The sequence below is a fragment of the Ovis aries genome, chromosome 14, assembly GCF_016772045.2.
Source record: "Ovis aries strain OAR_USU_Benz2616 breed Rambouillet chromosome 14, ARS-UI_Ramb_v3.0, whole genome shotgun sequence".
Taxonomy (NCBI): domain Eukaryota; kingdom Metazoa; phylum Chordata; class Mammalia; order Artiodactyla; family Bovidae; genus Ovis; species Ovis aries.
In genome coordinates this window covers 18,079,154-18,091,209 of record NC_056067.1, presented here as the reverse complement: position 1 = coordinate 18,091,209, position 12,056 = coordinate 18,079,154, and positions in this window count along the sequence as shown.

Sequence of the window (12,056 nt, the reverse complement as noted above, 5' to 3'; positions counted from 1 at the left end):
ACTTTCAGGGAAAAAATGGCTCAAATTGTGTGCATTCTGGGATTTTTGAAGTGAAGTATCTGTGTGTGTGTGTGTGTGTGTGTGCGTGTGTGTGTGTGTGTGTGTACAGTACACACGCGTGTGTTTAAAATCTTTATAATTCCTATACCATAAAATTCCCTCTCTTTATTTTGGCTGTACTGGGTCTTCATTGCTGTGTTCAGGGTTTCTCTAGTTGCGGCAGACAGGGGCTACTGTCTAGCTGCCGTGAGCAGGCTTCTCCTTGCAGTGGCTTCTCTTGTTACTGAGCACAGGCTCTAGGGTGCACAGGTGTAGTTTGGGCTCACAGGCTCTAGAGCACAGGCTCAGTGTTTGTGGCACACAGGCTTAGCTGCCTTGAGACATGGTGAATCTTAATTCCTGTACCAGGGATCAAACTCATGTCCCCTGCGTTGCAAGGCAGATTCTTAACCACTGGACCACCAGGGGATGTCCTGACTCATTTTAAGTGTACAATTTAATGACTTTTACTAAATTTACAAAGTTGTGCAGTCATCACCACAATCCAATTTTGGTTTATTTCCAACCATAAAAGGATTTCTAGGGCCTATTTGCAACCAGTCCCTTTTCCCAGCCCCAGGCAACTGCTAATCTACTTTCTATCCCTATTGATTTGCCTTGATAATCTCTGTTCTGAGAGAACAGAGGCGTTTTCATATAATATGATCATGGTAGGTGCTAAAGCCCCAACAAAGAGTTGCTTGCCCAGCCTAATGGACCATGGGAAAAAAAAATAGAAAATACTGCCAGAATGAGTGCATTTTCCTATAATTCTTGACCTATCTGTAAAAAGTCCATACATTTTTCAAATTTAAGTTTCCACAAGGCTATTGAGGCAACTCCTTCCACCGTCTTTCTGTTTGTAAGGGAAGTAGCATCCTTGGTCTCGAGCGGGCAAAGCAGATGCTGGCGGTCCCTGGGCAACCACTCTCTGGAGAGAAAGCCCAGAAACTCAGTCAGAATCCAACATTCACATAACTCTGCATTTTACCACCTCTTTTTATAACTCTTCACTGCAGGGCAGTGTGTGGATGAGAGAGAAGACCCCAGGAAAGGCAGTCTTGCCTAGAAGGTGTTCACCCACATTTACTTTTGTCAGCCATCATCGAACAACTCAAGCAGAGAAATCCATTTCTAAAGACAAAGACTCTTACTAAAAATTAAAGGCTCACCCTAGAACAGGGGTCCCCAACCTCCGGGATCTAATGCCTGATGATCTGAGGTGGAACTGATGTAATAATAATAGAAATTAAGTGCACGATAAACACGATGTGCTTGAAACTATCCCCCAATGCCATTCGTCGAAAAATTGTCTTCTAAGAAACCAGCCCCTAGGGTCAAAAAGATTGGGGACTGCTGCTCTAGAACATTCTCTTGCTAGCACCTACATAAGTTGAAAGGTAGTCCAGAATTTCTCCTTGAAAAATAGTTATTTAGTATGATGGCTAATTTTAGGTATCAACTTGACTGACTATGGAATGCCCAAGATTAAAAGCATTATTGCTGGGTGTGAGGATGATTTTGGATGAGATAAGCAATCATTTGATTTGAATCAGTGGTCTCAGTAAAGTAGATTACACTTCCCAATGTGAGAGTGCCTTGGGGACTTCCCTGGTGGTCCAGGGGTTAAGACTCGAACTCCCAGTGCAGGGGCCGCTGGCCAGGGAACTAGATTCCACATGCTGCAGCTAAACATCTCGCAGGTCTCAGTGAAGATCGAAGACCTGCATGCCACAACTAATACCTGTGCAGCCAAATAAATAAATAATAAAAATAAAATAACAATGTGTGTAGGCCTTATGGGTTCAGTGTCTGAATAGGACAAAAGGAAGAGGAAGGATGAACTGACCTCTTTTTGCATGCCTTGCTGATTCAGCTGAGACATCTCATCTGTCTCATGATTTCCAGCCCAGACTAGGATTTATATCATTAGCGTCCCTAGTTCTCAGCTATTCAGAATTGAATTGAATGAGACCACTGATTTTCCTGGGTCTGCAGCTTGCTGACAGGAGATCAAGAGACTTCTCACACTTTACAGTTGTATGAGTCAATTCCTCATAATAAATCTCCATATAAGTCTCTATATCTGGGTATATATTACATAAATATATAATAAATCCAAATAGACAATATATATATCCTTCTGGTTCTGTTTCCTTGGACAACCCTGACTATTACAGGTTATTGGTGCTAAGAAATAGGGGTACTGCTCTAACAAATACCGAAAGATATGGAAGCAGCTTTCAAACTGGGAAAAGGGTAGAGACTAGGGTATTTGGAGGCAATTGCTAGAAAAGCTTACACTGCCATGAACGGCCTTTTAAAGGTAACTCTTTTTTTTTTTTCCCCTGCTATGCGACTTTTGGGATCTTAGTTCTCCGGCCAAAGATAAACCTGAGCCCTTGGCAATGAAAGCATGGGATCCTACTGGACCCCCAGGGAATACCCCCTCCTTTTAAAAAATTATTTTTCAATTTTTAAACTATTTAGTTCAGTTTAGTCGCTCAGTCATGTCCAACTCTTTGTGACCTCATAGACTGCAGCACGCCAGGCTTCCGTGTCCATCACCAACTCCCGGAGCTTGCTCAAACTCACGTACATTGAGTCGGTGATATCATCCAACCATCTCATCCTCTATGGTCCCCTTCTCCACCTGCTTTCAATCTTTCCAAGCAACAGGGTCTTTTCCAATGAGTCAGTTCTTCACATCAGATGGCCACAGTTTTGGAGTTTCAGCTGCAGTATCAGTCCTTCCAATGAATATTCAGGACTAATTTCCTTTAGGACTGGCTGGTTTGATATCCTTGCTGTCCAAGGGACTCTCAAGAGTCTTCTCCAACGTCACAGTTCAAAAGCATCAGTTCTTCAGTGCTCAGCTTTCTTTATGGTCTAACTCTTACATCTATACATAACTACTGAAAAAAACCATAGTTTTGACTAGACAGACCTTTGTCAGCAAAGTAACGTCTCTGCTTTTTAATATGCTGTCTAGGTTGGTCATGGAGAAGGCAATGGCACCCCACTCCAGTACTCTTGCCAGGAAAATCTGATGGGTGGAGGAGCCTGGTAGGCTGCAGTCCATGGGGTCGCTAAGAATCAGACATGACTGAGCGACTTCACTTTCACTTTTCACTTTCATGCACTGGAGAAGAAAATGGCAACCCGCTCCAGTGTTCCTGCCTGGAGAATCCCAGAGATGGGGGAGCCTGGTCGGCTGCCGTCTGTGGGGTCGCACAGAGTCGGACACGACTGAAGCGACTTAGCAGCAGCAGCAGCAGATTGGTCATAGCTTTTCTTCCAAGGAGCAAGCATCTTTAGTTTCACGGATGCAGTCAGCATCTGCAGTGATTTTGGAGCCCAAGAAGTCTACCACTGTTTCCATTGTTTCCCCATCTATTTGCCATGAAGTGATGGGACTGGATGCCATGATCTTAGTTTTTTGAATGCTGAGTTTTAAGCCAGCTTTTTCACTCTCCTCTTTCACTTCCATCAAGAGGCTCTTTAGTTCCTCTTTGCTTTCTGCCATGAAGGTGGTGTCATCTGCATATCTGAGGTCATTAATATTTCTCCCTGCAATGTGCTTCATCCAGTCTGGCATTTTGCCTGATGTACTCTGCATGGAAGTTAAGTAAGCAAGGCGACAATATACAGCCTTGACTGTATATTGTATATTGACTGTATATGTTCCAATTTGGAACTAGTCCATTGTCCCATGTCTGGTTCTCACTGTTGCTTCTTGACCTGCATACAGATTTCTCAGGAGGCAGGTAAGGTTGTCTGATATTCCCATCTCTTTAAGAGTTTTCTACAGTTTGTTGTGATCCACACAGTCAAAGGCTTTGGCATAATCAATAAAGCAAAAGTAGATGTTTTTCTGAAATTCTCTTGCTTTTTCTATGATCCAATGGATGTTGGCAGTTTGATCTCTTTAAATTATTAGTTTGTGTATTTATGTTTGGGTCTTCGAAACAGGCTTTCTCTAGTTGCAGCCAGTTGGGGTACTCTTGAGCTGTGGCTTCTCTTGTTGCAGAGCACAGGCTCTGGAATCTTCCCAGACCAGAGGTGGAACTTGTGTACGCTGCATTGGCAGCTGGATTATTAACCACTGGACGTCCAGGGAGGTCTGGGAATTCCCCTTTTTAAAGGTAGTTCTGAAGAGAGGTCAAAGAAAAGAAGTCTGTAGAGAAAGTCTCAGTCTTCTTTGGGGATTCTTAAGCAGATGTTGGTAGAAATATGGGTGGTAGTGACCGTTCTGGTGACGTCTCAGATAGAAATGAAGAGCATATTACTGGAGACCGGAGGAAAGGCAGTCCTTGTAAGAAGTGGCAAAGAGCTTGGCTGAGCTGTGGTTTGTGTTCCAGTGTTTTGTGGAAGATAGAACTTGAAACCAATGACATTTTATATTTAACTGAAGTGATTTCTAAAAAAAGTGTCGAAGGTATGGCTTGGCTCCTCCTGGCGGCTTATAGTAAAATTCAAGCAGAGAGAAATGACTTAAAGACAGATTGTTAAGCAAAAAGGAAGTCGAACTTAATGATGTAGAAAATTCTCAGCCTATCCATATTGCAAAAAAAAACCCCAAATGAGAACACTAAGGATATGGCCAAGTGACCATATGGGGCACTGGGAAATGAGTAGGGGTGTGAACCACAGGAGGAATCAGCCATCCCAGGAGGAAAACTACCAGTTTGAACTGAAGAAGAAGGAAATAGGAAGGAATTGAAGGAAGGCTGTCAGACTTCGTGAATTTTATAGGACTTCGTGAATTTTATAGGACGAGACCATAGGCCTAGTTGGTGAGATTGTGTGCTACTCTTTAAGGCAAGGGAAGAGTGGGACTTCCCTGGTGGTCCAGGGGTTAAGACTCCGTGATCCCAATGCAGGGGTCCCAGGTTCAACCCCTGATCAGGGAGCGAGATCCCACAAGTCACAATTAAGAGTTCACATGCTGCAACTCAAGATCCTCCATCCTGCAATGAAGGTGGAAGATCCTGTGTGCTGCAACTAAGACCCGGCACAGCCAAATACATAAGTTAATTTAAAAATATATTTTTTAAAGACAAGTGACCCCAAAGGCAATTCAGAGATCATCAGGGCTGCCTCCTTGGTTTCTGGAAAGATAACCATTGCCTTGCTTCCAACAGGTCAGACACCCTCTGCCCACAGCCAGAGGGGAAGGGCCCCCCAGAGCTTCAGGGATGGGGCTTCCTAGGGCTCTGGAGGCAGTGGAGGTGGAACTACTGCCCCAGTGGGTCAGAAACGTGGGATTTCTGCCCCAGTGGGCCTGAAGGGGAGAGCATGCAGCTGAAGAGTGTTATTCCGGAGTCTTGAGATCTCATGAAGTTTTCCTTGCTGGACTCTGGACTTGCTTGGAACCCTTCATCCTGCCTTCTTCCTGATTTCTCCCTTTTACCATGGGAATGTCTGTCCCTATGCTTGTCACATCTTTATGTGTTAGAAGCACATAATTTGTTTGGTTTCACAGATTTCACTGCTGGAAAGGAATTAACCTCAGGACGAATCATATCTCAAGTTCCACCCATACCTGATTTGGATGCTATTCAGAAAAGACTTTGGACTTCAGACTTCAGGGTTGATGTTGAATGAGTTTAATACCTTTTGAGACTTGGGGGATGGAACGAATGTATTTCATTTGTGAGAAGGACATGAATGTGGGGGACCCAGGAGCAGAATATTATGGGGTGAAAGTTTATGTCCTCCCCAAATGTATATGTTGAAACTCAACTACTTGATGTAATGGTATAGGAGTAGGGGGATGGGGTGGGTATAAGATTGTTGTTGTTGTTGCTCAGTTGCTCAGTCATGTCCAATTCTTTGTGACCCCATGGACTGCAGCATGCCAGGCTTCCCTGTCCTTCAGCATCTCCCAGAGCTTGCTCAAACCCATGTCCATTGACTCAGTGATGCCATCCAACCATCTAGTCCTCTGTCATCCCCTTCTCCTCCTGCCTTCAATCTTTCCCAGCATCAGGGTCTTTTCTAATGAGTTGGCTCTTCACATCAGATGGCCAAGGTGTTGGATATAAGATTAGATGACATCATAAGGATGGAGTCCTCATGAATGGAATCGATGCCCTTATAAGCATCATGAGAGAACTAGCTTCCTCTCTGCTCTCCAGCAGAGCAGAGTATATCAAGAAACTGGCAGTCTTCAACCTGGAAGAGGATCCTCACCAGAACCTGACCATGCTGGAACCCCAACCCCAGTCTCCCAGGCTCCAGAAGTGCAGGAGATACATTCCATTGTTTATAACCCACCTTAAGATTTTCTGTGGTATTCTGCTATAGCAGCCTGGACTGACTAAGATACTTCTTCATGAAAAAAGTTTCCAAAGCCCCTGTGGAGAATCCAGTTTTACAACTGCTCTTGTTCTGACTTTGAGACTCACCTTCTGCTTTATGCCTGTCAGACAAGTATGGTCTTACCTGCAACAAAAATGTTCCTACTACCTTCAGATAACTTCCTGATCTGCCCTATTTTACTTCCACACATTGGAGGTCATATTGCAAGCACAATGAACAAAATGCAAGACCATTCATTTCCCTCCCCTTCCACTCTATTCTTTATTTTTTTCATTCATTTATTTATATATTCATTCATTCATTTGGCTGCACCGGGCCTTAGTTGAGGCATGTGGGATCTTCACGTGTGGCATGCGGGATCTAGTCCCCTGACCAGGGATTGAACCTGGGACCCCTGCATTGGAAGCACAGAGTCTTAGCCACTGGACCGCTAGAGAAGTCCCTCCTCCCATCCTATTCTGCTGACCCCGGGCCACCAACACTCCTTGCTAGGCCACCACAATACCTTTCCAATTGTCATCGCAAAGCATCCACACTTTAACCTCACAATCCAACGTGTCACAGCAACCAGAGTGACTTTAAAAGTCAACCATACTTTAAAAGTACGAAGTTGACTATATTCTTCTCCTTCAAGTGTATAATAAAATCAGTTCTAGATTTTTTTTCTTCCAAAACCTCTTCCTCCCACTGTCTTCTGCATCTCAGTAAATGGTGATGCCATTCTTCAAGTGGCTCAGACCCAAATCCTTGCCGTCACCCATACCGCTCTCTTTTCTTCCCACTGCAAGCACATCCATTCCACCCTTAGGGCGACAAGCTCCACCTCAAACTAGAGCCACCTACTTTCCAGGAAATACACCAGCTCTACTTCGATCCAAACCACCATTGTTTTCTGCCAAGATGATTAAAACAGCCTACAAACTCGTCTCCCTGCTTCCACAGATGCCCCCTTTCAGGCTGTTCTCACCCCAGGAACCATGTGATCTTTTGCAAAGGTAAGCCAGTGCTTCTCCTCTGCTCCCAGTCCTCTAACAGCTCTGCGTTTTGCTCAGAGATCCTTCCACCCACAAGGCCCTACCTCATCTCTCCCCATCTCCTCTCTGGCCTCGTGTCCTACCACCTGAGTCCTGGCTGCGGGAGCCTCCAGCAAGCCTACAAGGTAGGGCCCATGCACTTGCTGTCTTAGGCTGGAGCCCACTTCTCTCAGCTCTCTGTGTGGCTCTCTCACTTCCTTCAGGGCTCTGCTCCCACACGGCTGCCCCTCGAGAGGCCTGCCCGGACTGCTGCACATCTGCTCCATTTAGCCAGCTTTATTGTTCCAAGTGGCCCTAGTGGAAAAGAACCCACCTGCCAATGCAGGAGATGTAAGAGAGGCAGGTTCAATCCCCAGGCCAAGAAGATGCTTGGAGGAGGGCATGACAACCCACTCCCTGAAGAATTCCCATGGACAGAGGAGCCTGGCAGCCTACAGCCATGGGGTCACAGAGAGTCAGACGATTGAGCGACTTAGCATGCACACATGCATTTAGCTACTTACTTGTAGCACCCAACATTTATCTGTCTACTCCTTTGTTGTCTGTCTTCCCCTCCTACAGTGTCAGCTTAGTGACTGCAAGGGCTTGCTTTTGTGTGTGTGTGTGTGTTTTAATTAGAATGTCTGCTAGTTTTATTTCTTTTCTTAGATTAATTTTTATTGGAGTATAGTTGCTTTGCAAAGTTGTACTAGTTTCTACTGTACAACAAAGGGAATTGGCTATATGTACACATGTGTCCCCGCTTTTTGGATTTCCTTCTCATCTAGGTTGCCACAGAGCAATGAGGAGAGTTCCCGTGGGGGCTTGGTTTGTGAGGCTGATGGATTCTAAGATGCACCCCCCCACCCATGATCGGCACTTTCTCCTGGTGTTCACATCTTAGTTTCATTCCTTGCTCTTCCATGTGGGTGGGACCTGTGACTTGTTTCCAACCAGCAGAATGTGGCAAAGTGACAAGCTGTCATTCCCATGATTATGTTACATAATATAAGACTGTCTTTCTAGCTCAGTGGTTCCCCCACCTTTTTAGTACCAGAACTGGTTTCATGGAAGACAGTTTTTCCAGGGGTCAGGGGTGGGAGGGCAGGGGTGTTCCGAGGATGATTCGAGTGCAGTAGGGTCTGTGCTTCTGTGAGAATCTAATGCCACCACTGACCTGACAGGAGGCAGAGCTCAGGCGGGAATGTGAGTCGCTGTAAATACAGAGGAAGCTTCACTTGCTCCCTCACCCTTTGCTCACCCCCTGCTGTACAGCCCAGTTCCTAACAGGCTATAGACTGGGAGCTGTCTGTGTCCCAGGGGTTGGGGGCCTCTGTGCTCACAGATCCACCCTCACTCTCCTGCTGGTCTTGAAGAAGCAAGCTGATGTCTGTGTACTGTCTGAGGGTGGCATCTGGGAACTGAGGACCTCCGGCTGACAGCCAATTGAAAACCTGAAGCACTCAGTCCAGTCACCACAAGGCAATGTATTCTACCAACAACTGGAGTGTGCTTGGGAGCAGATGAAGAATCCACCTGAGCCTTCGGATGAGAATGCGGCCCTGCCAACATGTTGACTGCAGCCTGGCCAGATCGTGAAGCAGAACACTCAGTTAAGTAGTGCCCAGACTCTTGGTCCACTGAAACTGAGAGATAATAAATGTCTGTTGTTCTTGGCTACTAAATTTGTAGTAATTTGTTACTCAGCAACAGAAAACCAATATAATTTGTTTTCTTTATTGTTCTCTCCTGAGTCCTTAGAACAGGATACAACATTGGGTAGGTGCTCAATAAATGTCTGTTGAACGAGTTATGAAATTGAGTTTTTCACAAACAATATGAGCTTTTCATATTGTTATGAAAAAGCAAAACAGAAAGAAAACAAAGTGGACAATATGGCTATAATATGCTAGCACTCATGTGTGAATATGTGTGTAGCTAACCGCATAAATGTAGAATTTCTCTAGAAGGGTCTACGAGAAACTGACAAAAGTCTAGGGAGGAAAATGAAAATACTAGAAATCCATGAAGGGAGGAGACTTTTATTTTAAACCCTTTGAACTATTTGAAAAATATTTTTCTGCTATAAAGGTATTACTTAAACACATACACAACTGAACAAAATCGCTCCTGTAACTTCAAATTATAATGATTTCTAAAAGCATTTCTTCAGCATTTACTCCTTAGGCAGGGCTCTGCCTGACCCACCCAAGCAACACCCTGGTCTATTATTCATTTCCACCCAATCTCCCTCCAGGATGTTTCGTGGCAACCATCTTCAACAAAAGAATTGCCACAGACAGAACTAAATATATTTTGCACTTGCACATCATGCTTTGACTGCCTCACAAAGAAGCAGAAAGGCAAATTCTGTTTCCAGACATGTGTAAGCCAAGCCACAAGGACCTTTTCTACAGTACAATTCAAGACAAGAGGTGCCAAGTTTTTCCTTTATTGTTATCATGTATCCAGTCTAAAAGGCATCTCATTCAAGAAAAATGTGAATAATTTAACTTATGTAGTTGCCCTGGAGTTTTTGTTGTTGTAGTTTAGTTGCTCAGTCATGTCCGACTCTGTGACCCCATGGACTGTAGCCCACCAGTCTCTTCTATCCATGGGATTTCCCAGGCAAGAACACTGGAGTGGGTTGCCATTTCCTTCCCAGGGGATCTTGTGATGCAGGGATTGAACCCACATCTCCTGCTTGGCAGGTGGATGGCCTGATAAGCTTTAAAAAGTGTGACCAAAGTAATGGGATAGTAGGTCAATTTCCATACTGGTTTGGAAGAGGTGAAAAAAAAAAAAACAAAATTTGCAGGCTGAGGACAAATGGACCCATTACACAACAAGGAAAACTGAGTCAGAGAGTATAGCATAGAGCTCTAGGAGGCCATACACTGTGTGCCTCAAATAGAAAGTGGCAAGTTTACCATTTACAAAAAGAAAATTTAAAAAACCCCTATAGGGCTTGCCTGATGGCTCAGTGGTAAAGTATCTGCCTGCCAGTGCAGAAGACACAGGTTTGATCCCTGGTCTGGGAAGATCCTACTTGCTTCAGAGTGACTAAGCCTTTGTGCCACGAGTACTGAGCCTGTGCTCCAGAGCCCAGGAGCTACGACTATTGAGCCCATATGCAGCAAATACTGAAGCCCTTGCATCCTAGAGCCCATGCTCCACAATAAGAGAAGCCACTGCAATGAGAAGCCCACACAACCCAACAAAGAGTAGACTCTGTTCACCCCAATTAGAGAAAAGCCCTTCAGCAACAAAGACCCAGCACAGCCAGAGATAAATAAATGAGTAAATTAAAAAAACAAACTACGGACCTCAGGTTAGTGAAATAGTTTCAAGTGTGTAGCCCCGATCTGTTTTGAAACTAGCTTATGTAACAAATTTAAGAGTTGCCTTTCTCCTAGTGCTCTAGAAAATGTTTTGACATAATTATTCACTCTCAGCAATTAGTGAGGGACTATGACCACAGCAACATAAGATTATTGACCTTGTTCAAAGTTCTAAATCTGAAACACACGATCATAATGAGTGTTCAATGATTAATCAACATCTGTGAATCAATGGCTAAAAACAGTTCTATCATCACTGTCCAGCTTCTCAAATCATAGTTCACTTCATGTGAGTGTGTATATGTGTATGTAAACATTTCAGTTTTTCATAGATCAGTTTGATTGTGCAATTAGTTCAAGCCAAGAAATTCACCAATATGGCTACAAGTTCACGACTAAATCTTATGAAGGTGAAAAGCTGTGTGCAGCCTCTTGGCCAAAGTAAGATCCTTCCCAAGAAACATTTAACTTACCTAATTGGTATCTTTGCCATCCTTTCATACATATATATATATTTACTCATTCTGCGAACATTAAACACTCATGTACAAAGAGGCGTAAATCAGGGGCATTGCTCATAGTCCAGTGGTCCATGGGTGTGTTGGCATGTTTTCTCGTCAATATATGTCATTGTGTGTGTGTGTGTGTTAGTTGCTCAGTCGTGTCCAACTCTTTGGGATCCCAACGACTGTAGCCTGCCAGGCTCCTCTGTCCATGGAATTCTCCAGGCAAGAAAAACTGAGTGGATTGCCATTCCCTTCTCCAAGGGATCTTCCCAACCCAGGGATTGAACCCAGGTCTCCTGCATTGCAGGCGGATTCTTTACTCTTTACTGTCTGAGCCAAGAGGGGAACCCATATGTCATTGCAGCCCAACATTTCTCATTTGGCTGGAATGCAAGCACCTGGAGGACAGGCAGAAGGTATGCATAACTTAAATGGAGCCCCTGGGAGCCCCTGGAGCAGAGTGTCCTGGTGGCACATGCCCTAACCTACCTCAACATATCTCAAAGAACAAAACTGCACATCTCCCTCATTCCTCCTTCTATCAGTTGTTACTACAACTTCTGTTCTAAAATTGTTCAAATACATTTCATAAGGCAATCAGGCAATTGACAAAATTGGACTCTATGGAAACTCTGTTCATCAATGACATTATATGATCTATAGCTCATTTTTCCAAATCATAGTGAATTAAATATCTTACTACCAAATATGAGAGACCCCCCACTTAATGTTCTCTTACCTTTATTTTTTATAGCCACTTAAACTCATGAATTATTAAAGAAGCAAAAGGAAGTGGAAAGTGAATAAGAAAGTTATTTGAAATGTCCCTGGGG